General features: G+C 45.7%; 1 long non-coding RNA gene across 1 annotated transcript in view; it reads left to right on the top strand.

Annotated features, from left to right (window-relative positions):
* LOC110255692 overlaps positions 1 to 13,966 on the top strand; it is a 75,755-nt gene that overhangs the window by 47,643 nt on the left and 14,146 nt on the right. Inside the window, exon 3 of the long non-coding RNA XR_002336355.1 lies at positions 9,932 to 10,080. This is a non-coding gene — a long non-coding RNA (uncharacterized LOC110255692). The remainder of the gene's footprint in view (positions 1 to 9,931; positions 10,081 to 13,966) is intronic.

The following is a 13,966-nucleotide window of genomic DNA, read 5'->3' as shown; positions in this document are numbered from 1 at the left end:
CCCCCCCTTTCTTTTCTCTTTTCGCTGCCCAGGGGCATATGGAGTTCCCACTTATCCAAGCTACAGTTGCAACCTATGCCACAACTGTGGCAAAGCTGAGCCTTTAACCCACTGTGCTGGGCTGGGGATTGAACCTGCATCCTGGCACTGTAGTGACACAGCTGATCCTGTTGCACCAGGGTGGAACTCCTCACCTAACAGCCTTGGCAGTGGATGTGGCCATGCCCCATTGTTGAGCCTTCCCTCTGGACCAGCTTTGTTTGCATCCATGAAAGATTTTTTTTTTTTTTGCTTTTTAGGGCCACACTCGAAGCATATGGAGGTTCCCAAGCTAGGGGTCAAATCAGAGCTACAGCTGCCAGCGACAACCGAAGCAACGTGGAACCCAAGCCACATTTGCAACCTACACTACAGCTCAGGCAACGCCGGATCCTTAACCCACTGAGCGAGGCCAGGTATCAAACCTGCAACCTCATGGTTCCTAGTTGGATTCGTTTCCGCTGTGCCACAACAGGAACCCCTGAAAGATTTGCTGCTAAAAATCTCCTGGGGCGTGTTTTAGCTCACATCACTCAAACTTCTCTCTGAGGATGAGAGACTTATTAAATGACTCCTTGGAGTCCTGACCGAGTATGTTTAACACTTTTTCTAATTCACTGGTTTAGCTACAAAAAGAAACTAAATTAATCTTACATAATTCTATTGTACCTTAAGAAGATGAATTTGTCATCGGTGTGTGAGCTGTAGGAGGAGGGTGCAGGAGGAGACCTGGCTTGCCAGTCATCAAACAGAGACAGGGATAGTTGACAATGCAAGATGCTACGGAGAGGATGAAGGCTTTCAGATAGCACAAGTGGAAGGCCATCGATGGCCCTGGGGTTAAGGTCAAAAGTGGATTATAGGAAGTTAAGGAAAGAACAAGTGGGAAGGCATTGAAGACCATAGGTTAAAATTCTCTTTTAATTAGTTGATATGAAGACGGGGGAAGAGGTGGGATGGGTGGTATGAGTGGAAGGGAGGGTTATTTGGGGGACTGGATAGTGTGAGAATTGTCATATCAAGAGGGGAAGGAATGGATATATCTGGAAAGACTGAAGGTAAGAGCAGAAGAGGAGGGAGTTCCCTGGTGGCTCAGGGGCTGAGGATCCAGCATTGTCACTGTGGTGATGCGGGTTCTATCTCTGACTCTGGAATTTCCACCTGCTACAGGTACAGCCAAAAAAAAAAAAAAAAAGATAATGTTCTATAAATTTAATTTATGTATATATATATACATTTTAGGAAAAAAAGATTAAAAGCTGATACACCAATGCATTTCTTTTTCATTTAACAAAAGGAATTGAGCAAGTGATTATTGAGCACCAGTGCCAGTGCTCAGGGAGACAAATTCTCTACCTTTATTTTCTACTGAGGCAGTCAGACAATAAGCAACAACAACAAGAGTAATAGTAATGATAATCTAATAAAGCCTTGAACAAAAATAAGGCGGAATAAGAGTAAAGAAGCTGTAGAGGGTGTGGAAGAAGGGAGAGTGGTATCTCAAAATGGTGAGATTACAGATAATTTGTAGTTTTTCCTTGTATTTTTCTATGTTTTCCAAATTATTTACGGTAAAATGCATTCCTTCTCTCATTAGAAACAAAGAAAAGTGATTTGGAAAAACACTGTAAAGTGGTAATGACAGATTGTTAGACTTCTTTTCATTTTCTGCCTAACTTTTTTTTTTTTTTTTTGGCTGCACCCACTGTATATGGAAGTTCCCAGGCCAAGAATCCAATCTGAGCTGCAGCTGTGACCTATGCCACAGCTGCGGCCACACAGATCCTTAACCCGCTGTGCCTGGCTTTTTTGAGAAAGGTCTTTGGTTTGCTGTTTACTGATCCACTGTGTATGCATTGTGATTTTCATGGGGAGAATAGGAAAGGGCAGGCGGGTTTACCACTTTTTCTGTTTACCTTAGCCTGTAAGCAAAGTGGGTGAAACCAAACACTGAGCACGTAGCTCTTGGGAAGAAGTGATTGGCAGAGCTCTAAATAATGCCATGGGTAGCTGCTTTCTTACCTAGTTTCCCCTCCTCCTTGGGTTGTGTCTATCCCCACAGTTAAAAAGGGGGTGGGTGGGTAAGGAGCCACTTCTGTGATTATCAGGAAACTCCCTGCCTCCACTGTGGGCCATAGGGTCCAACATCAGTGCTCTGTGGGGATGACAGCTGAGTCCATATCTGTGGTTGTGAAACTCCCACCTGCAGAGCCCTAATACCCACCCAGTGCCACCACATAAAGGACATCTTCAGCCTTGGCTTGGAGCTCAGGTGACAGAGCCTGCTGCACCTGTCTGAAACCGGATTAGCAGTTATCAAGTTCATGGAGCAAAGTCAGGTGAGGGTGATACATAGCTCAGAAGCAGCTTTGGAATTCAGCACAGAGAATCTTAGGGATTGGACCTAACTGCAGGCTGACGTTTTTAGAGAAATACCACCAGGGTATACCTAGGAATCAAGGTCTTAGTGTTAGGAGAGGTGGTGGGGAGATAGCGGGGCTGCGTATGAAATTTCTATAGGTTCTATGAAGTTAGTACTATTATATCTCCAGGTGTCTTTATTAGCATGTAGATGTCCTTGGGACATGCTGGTCCCTCCTAATCTTTTGGGATACTCTCCATAATACTTATCTCCCCATCTAGTAGTTTATCAAAAAGAAAGTCTTTATTTCCATAATTAGAGATAAGGATGAAAATGTAAATTCTGTGCCATAGGTACCAAGCTTGACAAGACTTAGTTCCAACTGTGGTGTATGTAATGATTGGCTAATGGGGACCTGCTATATAGCACACGGAACTCTACCCACTCTTCTGTGATAACCTTTGTGGGGAAAGAATCTGAAAAAAGAATGGATGTGTATAACAGAATCACTGCTGTACATCAGAAATGATCATAACATTTAAGTCAACTGGAAAACTTTAAAATACCTTTTTTTGGTCTTTTTTGTATTTTTAGGGCTGCACCTGAGGCATATGGAGCTTCCCAGGCTAGGGGCAAATAGGAGCTGTAGATGCCTGCCTATGCCACAACCACAGCAACTCGGGATCCGAGCCGTGTCTGCAACTTAACACCACAGGTCACAGCAATGCTGGATCCTTAACCCACTGAGCAAGGCCAGGGATTGAACTAGCCAGGTTCATTACTACTGAGCCATGATGGGAACTCCTAAAATACTTTCAATAAAACTTTTTTTTCTTTTTATGGCCACATCTGCAGCATATGGAAGTTCCCAGGCCAGGGGTTGAAACAGAGCTGCAGCTGTGGCCTACACCACAGCCACAGCAACACCGGATCTGAGCTACATCTGCAGCTTGTGGCAACACTGGTTTCTTAACCCAGTGAATGAGGCCAGGGATCGAACCTGCATCCATATAGAGACAACATCAGGTTCTTAACCAGCTGAGCCACAAAGGGAACTCCTCAATAAAACTTAAAATAAAATGACCTGGTTCCAGCCCTCAAGGGACAGTGTAGTAAGAAGCCAGGCCCAGGGAATGTAAATGTGGAACGAGAAGACATGGGAGGCAGTGAACACAAGAATTTGGTCCCTAAAGTCAGTCCCACTTTGTGTCACAAAGCTATAATTTGCACACATTATACAGTTAAGATATGCATGCATTTTCAGGGTTGTTTTTGCAGGAATATTTTTCTTTGGGATATCCTTCATTGCATCCATTTCACAACTTAGCTTTTCATGAAAGGGCACCACTGTCTGATAGCCCAGGTCACTCAGAGAATTCCAGTGGGCTCTTCACGCCCACTTAGCACTTGCAGCCAAACTGTGGGGTGCTTTGATGTGGAATTTTTTTTTCCCCCCCCGCTTTTTAGGGCCACACCGGCAGCATATGCAAGTTCCCTGGCTAGGGGTCCAATCAGAGCTGTAGCTGCTGGCCAATGTGGGATCCGAGCCACATCTGTGACAGCTTGTGACAACACCGGATCTTTAACCCACTGAGTGAAGCCAGGGATCAAACCTGCATTCTCACAAATACTAGCAGGGTGTGTAACCCACTGAGTCACAATGGGAACTCTAACCCTAACCCTAACCCTAACCCTAACCCTAACCCTGAGCCACAACGTGATGTGGGATTTTAAAAGTCACGTGGATCAACTAAATAGTGAATTCATGTATCAGGTTAGTGAACTCTAATATTAGATGTTATGTCTGGGTATTGGTTACCCATTGCTGCTATAACAAATCACCTTAGTGGTTTAGAGCAACACAATTTATTATTTTACTGTTCTGGAGGTCAGAAGTCTCAGGGGAGTTTCAGAAGGCTGTAAATCAAGAGTTGGCAGGGCTGCGTTCCTTCTGGAAGCTCTAGAAAGAACCTGTCTTTTGTTTTTCTGGAGACTGCTCATATTTCTTAGCTGATCTTTAAAGTGCATTGCTCCAATCTCTGCTTCCATCCTTGAGTCTTGCTTTTTTTGACCTTTACTCTCTTGCCTCCTTCTTCTTTTTTTTTTTTTGGTCTTTTTAGCTGTTTCTTGGGCCGCTCCCGCGGCATACGGAGGTTCCCAGGCTAGGGGTCGAATCGGAGCTGTAGCCACCTGCCTACGCCAGAGCCACAGCAACTCGGGATCTGAGCCGCACCTGCAACCTACACCACATCTCATGGCAACGCTAGATCGTTAACCCGCTGAGCAAGGGCAGGGACCGAACCCGAAACCTCATGGTTCCTAGTCGGATTCGTTAACCACTGCGCCACGACGGGAACTCCTCCTTCTTTATTTTTATTGTTGTAAAGTATGTATAACATAAAATTTGGCACTTAACCATTTTTCGAGTGTATGATTCAGTGGCATTAATTACATTTGTAATGTAGTGCAACCATTACCATTGTCTCCAAAACCTTTCCTCACCCAAACAGAAACTCTGTACCTATGAAACAATAAGCTCACATTCCTTCCTTCTGGCTGATGGTATCTTGAGTCTATTTCCTGTCTCTATGAATTTGCCTGTTCTACATATTTCATGTAAATGAAGTCATGCAGTATTTATCCTTTTTTGGTTTTGTCTTTGTTCTTATTTCTTTTTCTTTTTTTTGCTTTTTTTAGTGGTCGCACCCTGGCATATGGAAGTTCCCAGGCCAGAAGTCAAATCAGAGCTGTAGCTGCCAGCCTACACCACAGCCACAGCAACATGGGATCTGAGCTTATCTTTGACCTGCACCACAGCTCATGGCAACGCCAGATCCTTAACCCACTGAGAGAGACCAGGGATCGAACCCACATCCTCATGGATACTAGTTGGGTTCGCTATCGCTGAGCCACAAGGGGAACTCCTGTTTTTGCTTTTTTTCACTTAATATATGTTTTCACTGTTCATCCATGTAGTAGGATATTTTAGAACTTCATTCCTTTTATGACTGAATAATACTCCATTGAATGTATATATATCACATCTTGTTCAAATATTCATCACTCTGTGGGCACTTGGCTTACTTCCATTTTCTTTTTCTTCTGGATTTTGTGAATAATGCTGCAGTGAACACTGGAGTACAAGTATCAGTTCAAGTTCTTGTTTTCACTTTTGGTTGTATATCTAAAACTGGAATTGTGGGATTCTATGAAAATGCTATGTTTAGATTTTTGAGGAACTACCAAACTCTTCTCCATAGTAGCTGTATTGTTTTACATTCCCACCAGCAGTAGGGGTGGGTTCCAATTTCTCCACATCCTCACTAACATGTGTTATTATCTGTTTTTAGGATTATAATTAGCCTAGTGAGTGTGAACTGGTTTTTTCCTGTAGATTTTTTTTTTTTTTTTTTTTTTTTTTGGTTTTATGGCCACACCTGTGGCATATGGAAGTTCCCTGGCCAGGAGTTGCAGCTGCCGGCCTATGCCACAACTACAGCAATGCTGGATCTGAGCCACATCTGTGGCCTATGCCACAGCTTGTGGCAACACAGGATCCTTAATCCACTGAGTGAGGCCAAGGATGGAACCCTCATCCTCACAGATACTGTGTTGTGCTCTTAACCCAATGGGAACTCTTCTTGTTGTAGTGGTAATTTCTTTAGTGACAATGATATTGAGCATGCTTTCACGTGTTCATTGGACATTCATGTATCTTCTTAGGAGAAATGTCTATTTAAATCCTTTGCCTTTTTTTTTTTTTTTTTTTTTGTCTGTTTTTTAGGGCTGCACCCACAGTGTGTGTGTGTGTGTGTATAAAGGTTCCCAGGCTAGGGGTTGAATTGGAGCTGTAGCTGCTGTAGCTGTAGCGCCACAGGCAAAGCAACGCCAGATCCAAGCTGCGTCTGTGACCTACACCACAGCTCATGGCAACGCCAGATCCTTAACCCACTGAGTGAGGCCAGGGATCAAATCTGCATCCTCATGGATACTAGTCAGATTCGTTTCCACTGAGCCACAACAGGAACTCCCCTTTGCCCATTTTTAATCGGGTTGTTTGTCTTTTTATTGTTGAGTTGTAGGAGTTCTTCATATATTCTGGATATCAATTCCTTATCAGACATACAATTTGCAGATACTTTCTCTCATCCTTGGGTTGTCTTTTCACTCTCTTGATAGTGTCTTTTTTTTTTTTTTTTTTTTTTTTTTTTTTTTTTTGTATTTTTTAAGGCTGTACCTATAGCATATGAAAGTTCCCAGACTAGGAGTCAAATCAGAGCTGCTGCTGCCAGCCTACACCACAGTCACAGCAACGCCAGATCTGAGCCGCATCTGTGACCTGCACCACAGCTCATGGCAACGCCAGATCCTAAACCCACTGAACGGGGCCAGGGATTGAACCTTGATCCTTATGCATACTAGTTGGGTTCATTAGTGCTAAGCCATAATGGGAACTCCTTGATAGTGTCTTTTGATGCACAGAAGTGTTGCCTCCTTCTTATAAGGTTCCTTGTGTTTGCACCCAATAATCCAGAATCATCTCTCTATCTCAGGAGCCTTATTGAATCACATCTGCAAAGTCTGTCCCTTTTGCCACATAAAGTTATGTATTCACAGGTTCTGAAGTCAGGTGGACCTCTTTGGGGAGTCAGTATTCTCTCTCTCACCATCCATTTCATAATGTCTACAAGGTCAGAAACTGTGAGCGTATTTATGCCGAAAGGTGCAAGCAAGCGACTTTGACAGAAAGCAGCCTACCTCCTGTGCAGCTGTCATTTAGGGCTTCTGCCCTGAATTGTCCTTTCACTCTGTGCTCGGTGACTTAACTTCCCTGGGTTACTTAACTTCTGTGTTCATTCTTAAAGTGAGACCAGTTTTCCTTCCTCCTTTCCTCCTATGGGTCTTAAAGGGTGACCCCAGTTGGGGCTTTATTTTTTTTTTTATTTTTATTTTTTTAACTTTCTGCGTGAACCAGAAGTCCCAAACATAAAAGCCACTTTAGGGAACATCAAGAAAACAGAGGCCGGTGGCTACGGCTCCAATTCCACCCCTAGCCTGGGAACCTCCATATGCCACGGGAGCGGCCCAAGAAATAGCAAAACAAAACAAAAAAAAAAAATAAGAAAGAAAAGAGGAAACATTCTAAAAAAAAAAAAAAAAAGGAGTTCCCGTCATGGCACAGTGGTTAACGAATCCAACTAGGAACCATGAGGTTGCGGGTTCGGTCCCTGCCCTTGCTCAGTGGGTTAACGATCTGGTGTTGCCGTGAGCTGTGGTGTAGGTTGCAGACGCGGCTCAGATCCCGAGTTGCTGTGGCTCTGGCATAGGCTGGCAGCTACAGCTCCGATTAGATCCCTAGCCTGGGAAACTCCATATGCCGCGGGAGCGGCCCAAGAAATGGCAAAAAGACACACACACAAAAAAAAAAAAAGAAAAGAAAAGAAAACAGGAGCACAGTCCGTGCATAAAGACAAGCCAACAAATAAGGTTTATGTTTGGATCTGTATCCGAAAGACAAATAACAGACCTATAACGATTAATGAGACCGTGTCTCAGAAAACCTTTGAGATCTCTGGAGGCAAAGTGCTTTGTGAATGCAAGCTTTGCTACGCCCTTCCTCACCTTTTCCCTCTGCTAGCAGCTGCATCGCCTTTTTATTCCTCGTACCTATCACAGAACCCTGTAATTATTGGAAGTAGTAATTGTGCTTGGGTGGAGAGGGGGCAGAGGGCAAGGATACCTTGGTAAGAACATAGGACCAAATGCTGGCTGAGCATCATGGGAGGGCCTGACCCGCAAAGTCACAGGACATGAGAAGAGAGTTCTTTTTCCTCTGTTCCCAAAGGCTTCAAAATAGGTACATGTGTATTAGAGTAAGTTCACCAATAGGAGTCTAGCCTCAAGAAATGCTTACAAGTGCAGGCTAGCCTGTTGACCCACCATGTTTGGCAGCCTTATTTGTAATTGTGTTTGTAACATTTGTAACCAAAGTGTTGCTTCCAAAATATCAGAGATGGTTAGGTACATCCTGGTATGAAACACCTTGGAGTATTATGCAGCCATTCGGTAGGTGGATGAATAATTTTTAATGATAGGAGATGAGGCTGATCAAGTGTGACAAAAAAGAGCAAGATGGATTTCAAGATGAACTGTGTTCTCAACAGCATAATATTCTGATGGGTAGGAAAAAGAAAAATCACAAGAGGAATGCTCCAAATATCACCACTTGCTATTTCTCACCGCCTCCCCCCCCCGGCCCCTGAACATTGTTGGGTTCCTAATCCTCTAAACAGCGGTGTCAACTCCTCTACTTGTTATTTCTGCTTGGTGGAATTCTGGGTGTGAGCTTGGTGACCCTGAGAGGCTGGGTCCTCTTGCTTACTGACTGGCTCTTCCTGCAGATAATGCTAACATGCTGGATTGGTTTTGATCATTCGTCTTGCTTTGTTTGAGACAGGACCACAGAACTGCAGTAGTAAGCACATGGAGGAGAAAACCCTGGCTAACAAGGGCTGAGATTTACCATGATGGGTGTTGTTTTTGAAAACCCACTTAAAAGGGGTGAGCATGGAAGTGAAGATGACAAAACAATCTAGTTTCTCTGCCTCCCTTGCCATAAATTTAGCTCTTTCCAATAAGTTAGAGGAACCTTTTTTGCTTGGCCTTGTGCTGGTGCTGTGTTCAGTAGAACCTCTTTAGTCATTTCCATGCTGTGTGGGGCTGAATTTGGTGTCCCCCGACCCTCTCCCTGCCTCCCCTGGGCATTCATATGTTGAAGCCCTAACCCCCAGAAACCTCAGGATGTGATTTGGAGATAGGGCCTTTCAAGAGGTAATTTAGGGAAGTTCCCGTCATGGCACAGTGGTTAATGAATCCAACTAGGAACCATGAGGTTGCGGGTTTGGTCCCTGCCTTTGCTCAGTGGGCTGATGATCCGGCGTTGCCGTGAGCTGTGGTGTAGGTTGCAGACGCGGCTCGGATCCCGCGTTGCTGTGGCTCTGGCATAGGCCGGTGGCTACAGCTCCAATTGGACCCCTAGCCTGGAAACCTCCATATGCCTCGGGAGCGGCCCGAAGAAATAGCAAAAAAGACAAAAAAAAAAAAAAAAAAAAAAAAAAAAGAGGTAATTTAGGTAAAAATTGGGAGGTATAGATGGGCCCCTATCCAGTACAATGTATCCTTTAGAAGAAGAGGTTAGGACACAGACACCTGTAGATAAAATGTTTGTGTCCCCCCAGAAGTCATGTTGAAACCTACCCCCCAGTGTAGGCTGGACCTTTGGCAGGGATGTAGGTCATGAGGGTGGAGCCCTCACGAATGGGATTAGTGCCCTTCTAGAAGAAGCCTCAGAGAGCTCCCTCACCCCTTCCTTGCGTGAAGACACAGCGAGAAGACAGCCATCTATGAACCAGAAATCAGGCCCTCACCCGACACTAAATCTGTCCTCATCTTGGACCTCCAGCTTCCAGAACTGGGAGCCATACATTTCTGCTATTTATAAGCCACTGAGCATATGGTATTTTGTTATAGCTGCCCAGATGGACTAAGAAAGACACATACAGACAGAAGCCCATGTGAGGACACAGTGAGAAGGCAGCCATCTACCAACCAAGGAGAGAGGCCTCAGCAGAAACCAGCCCTGCCCACACCTTGAACTTGGACGTCCAGCCTCCAGAACTGTGAGACAATATGTTTCTTTTGTTTAAGCCCCTCAGGCTGTGGTATACTGTTATAGCTGCTATGCACACACGTACATATTTAAATGTGTGTATGTCCATTTGGGCGGATCCCAAGCATCTCAAGACAGCAGTAGCTATGGAGCGATTAGAGTTAGGAAGATGAGTGTCTGCTGGGGTGGTGGGTGGAGATAAGCAAGTGCTTAAAGCTTGTGCTTAGCAACAAATGAGAGAGGTGCTGATTTTTTTTTTCTTTTTAATTAGATCTTAGCTCAGGAGTTCCCATCACGGCTTAGTAGAAACGAATCCATCTAGCATCCATGAGGACGCAGTTTCAATCCCTGGCTCAGTGGGTTGAGGATCCGGCATTCCCAGAGCTGTGCTGTAGGTCGCAGACGTGGCTTGGGTCTGACATTGCTGTGTCTGTGGCTGGGGCCCGTAGCTACAACTCTGATTCAACCCCTAGCCTGGGAACCTCCATATGCCGTGAGTGGGCCTTAAAAAGAAGAACAAAAAAAAAAAAAGAACTTTGTTCAGTTCTCCTGGAAGGTGGGACCAGAGAAAGGCTCCCTGTTTCAGTCCCTTTCTGTCTGTGTGACTGTAACAAGGGCAGGGCTCCCTGATCAGGAGGGGTCTTGGCCCTGCCCACCCAGAAGATCTGACCCAGCTGAGGTCAGGTCCTTCCTACCACAAAGAAGGGCCTGGGAGTCAAGGAATCCTTTAGAGGATGGTGATGGGTCAAGTTCATTTCCACCTGGCGGGGTCCACATCTACCTTGCAGGTTTGGGAGGTAGAGGGCTGCCTGCTCAACCCCATGGGGCCTGGGCCTCCTATGCTCTGGAGGAGTTATTCAGTCTGAGGCTTCTGCCTTATAAAAATATAAGGCCACTCGCCCTCTTCCATCTGCCCAGGACTTGAGCCAGGAAGGCATTTTGCATCCTTGTCATCTGGCCCTTTCCCGCTTTGCGTCCATTTCCGTGACCCAGGCCTGCTCAGAGCCAGCACTGGCCCATGGAAATTCCTGGCAGTTTGGGATGTATCTCTGAGTGAGGGATTTTTTTTTTTTTTTTGTATTTTTAGGGCCCCCACCCAAGGCATTTGGAAGTTCCCAGGCCAGAGGTCAAATCGGAGCTGCAGCAACGCTGGATCTGAGCCACGTCTGCAACCTACACCACAGCTCACAGCAACGCTGGATCCTTAACCCACTGAGTGAGGCCAGGGATCGAACCCAAGTCCTCATGGATACTTGTCAGGTTCGTTACTGCTGAGCCACAATGGGAACTCCCTGAGTGAGGGAATTCTGATCTCTAGACTGAATCCACATGGATGGTTTATACCTGCCCTCTGCCCACCAGCCCTAACTTTGCTTCATCAATAAGAACTTCTGCATAACATGGTCCTACCACCATGTTTGTTCCCAGGTGCAGGCCTTGCATTTCCACAACTTTGGCGCTGCTCCCATCTGAGAGGTTTAATTGAAAACATCACAGAGCAACTTAAAAATAGCCCAGGAACTGCCTCTCTCCCACGCCAAGGAATTGCACCTCTCCCCCCGCAGCCCACCTGTCCTGGATGGGGGCCCAGCCCTCTGGCCTCCTGGGCTGGCTTAGTCCAGGCTGAGTCCTCCTAAGGACCAGGAAAGGGGCTGTGGGGGAGCCTGGCCTTTCCACGCAGTGGGAGACCTGCTGGTATGTGTTTCCTGGCAGTGTCTCTGGACGCAGAGCTCTTTTCTCAGAGATGATACAGTGATCGTAACTGGGTGACTTTTCCTCCGTCTCTGGTGCCAGACTCTGTGCTGGGAAGTGATGTTAGAATGTGGTGAAAGGCCAGGACCTAGCTGCTTGTGGGCTGTAAAGTCAGCCTTTAACTTTTAAAATTAGTGTTTTCTTGTGGAACGTGTATTCGAATAGCACATCATAAAATCTCTTTTGGCAGGTGGTACAGTATGTTTAAAAAAAAAAAAAAAGGGGGGAGTTCCCATTGTGGCTCAGCGGTAACAAACTTGATTAGTATCCATGAGGACACAGGTTTGATCCCTGGCTCGCTCAGTGGGTTAAGGATCCGGCATTGCCATGAGCTGTGGTGTAAGTCACAGATGCAGCTCGGATCCCGAGTTGCTGTGGCTATGGTATAGGCTGGCAACTGCAGCTCCATTTTGACCCCCAGCCTGGGAACCTCCATTTGCCGCATGTGCCACCCTAAAAAGACCAAAAAAAAAGCTTGGGCCCTGGAATCAGAACACCTGAGTCTCATTCCTGGCCAGCCACTTAGATGCTGTGTGAGCTTGGGCCTGTTCCTTAACATCTCTGGTCACTGGTTTTCTTGTTTGTAAAATGGGGTTGATGATGTCATATCTCCCTTAAAGATTGTTATGAGGGGCTGTATACGTTTTAAATAAGACAAGCATTTAGAAGAGTGGTGGGCATAGAGGAAGCATTCAATAAATAAGTTCTTTTTTTATTGACATAAAGGTGACCATTTTGGCCATTTCTAAGGGCAATTTCAGGGGCACCAAGTGCATTCACACTGTTGTGCAACCATCACTACCATCCACCTCCAGAACTTCTTCTTTTTGCAGAACTGAAACTCTGTACCCATTAAGCAATAACTCCCCATCTTCCTCTGCTCCCAGCCCCTGTTCCATGAACTTGACTGTTCTAGGTTCCTCATATGAGTGGAATCACACAGTACTGCCCGTTAGTGACTGGCTTCTTGCACTGAGCGTAATGACCTCAAGGTTCGTCCCTATTAGCCTGGGTCAGGATTTCCTTCCTTTTTTTTTTTTTCTCTTGGCTGCACCTGTTGCACATGGAAGTTCTCGGGCCAGGGATTGAACCCTGGCACAGCAGCAACCCAAGTTGGATCCTTGACCTCCTGTGCTACAAGGGAACTCCAAGATTGCCTTCCTTTTTAAGATTGAAGAATATCACACGAGGGGAGTTCCTGTCACGGCTCAGTGGTTAACAAACCTGACTAGTACCCATGAGGACGTGGGTTCGATCCCTGGCCTCGCTCAGTGGGTTGAGGACACAGCATTGCTATGAGCTGTGGTGTAGGTCACAGACGTGGCTAGGATCCTACATTGCTGTGGCTGTGGTGCAGCCTTAAAAAAAAAAAAGAATATCACACTGGGGAGTTCCCACTGTGGTACAGTGGGTTAAGAACCTGACTGCAGTGGTTTGGGTTGCTGCAGAGGCACGGGTTCAATCTGTGGCCCAGAACACTTGGTTGAAAGGATCTGGCATTGCTGCAGCTGTGGCATGGCTCACAGGTGTGGCTCGGATTCCATCCCTGGCCCAGAAACTTTCAAATGCCATGGGTGTGGCCATAAAATTAAAAAAAAAAAGAATATCCCATTGCATGTTTACACCAATTTCTTTGTCTGCACATGAGCACACAAAATGTTTCCACATTTCAGCTATTGTGAATAACACTGCTCTGAACATGGGCGTACACGTATCTGTTCAAGTCGGCTTTCACTTCTTTTGGGTACATACCCAGAAGTGGAATCGCTGGACGTGATAATTCCATGTTTAATTTTTTTTAGGACCCGTCCTCCTTTGTTTTCACAACAGCTGCATCACCACTCTCCTGGTTTTAAGCTCTGTCTACAGGCTGATGAATTCCAGCTTTATACCTACACCTTCATCCTTTCCTGAGCTGTGGGTAGACAGATGTTCATAACTGCTTACTTGACCTTGTCAATGAGATGTCTCACAGGCATCTTGAGATTAAACTTGACCGAAACTGCACCTCTCACCCCATCCTACTCTTCCCCATGTTGGCCACTGGTACTACCGAAGCATCCTGTTGCTCCAGATAGAAATCTTCAAGCAGGACCAGCTCCAGAATCTGCCCGTCCTGGTGCAAAGTGAACCCGGGGGGCCCC

The sequence above is a fragment of the Sus scrofa genome, chromosome 10 (genome assembly GCF_000003025.6).
Source record: "Sus scrofa isolate TJ Tabasco breed Duroc chromosome 10, Sscrofa11.1, whole genome shotgun sequence".
NCBI classification, from domain to species: domain Eukaryota; kingdom Metazoa; phylum Chordata; class Mammalia; order Artiodactyla; family Suidae; genus Sus; species Sus scrofa.
This window is presented reverse-complemented; position numbering and strand designations above follow the sequence as displayed.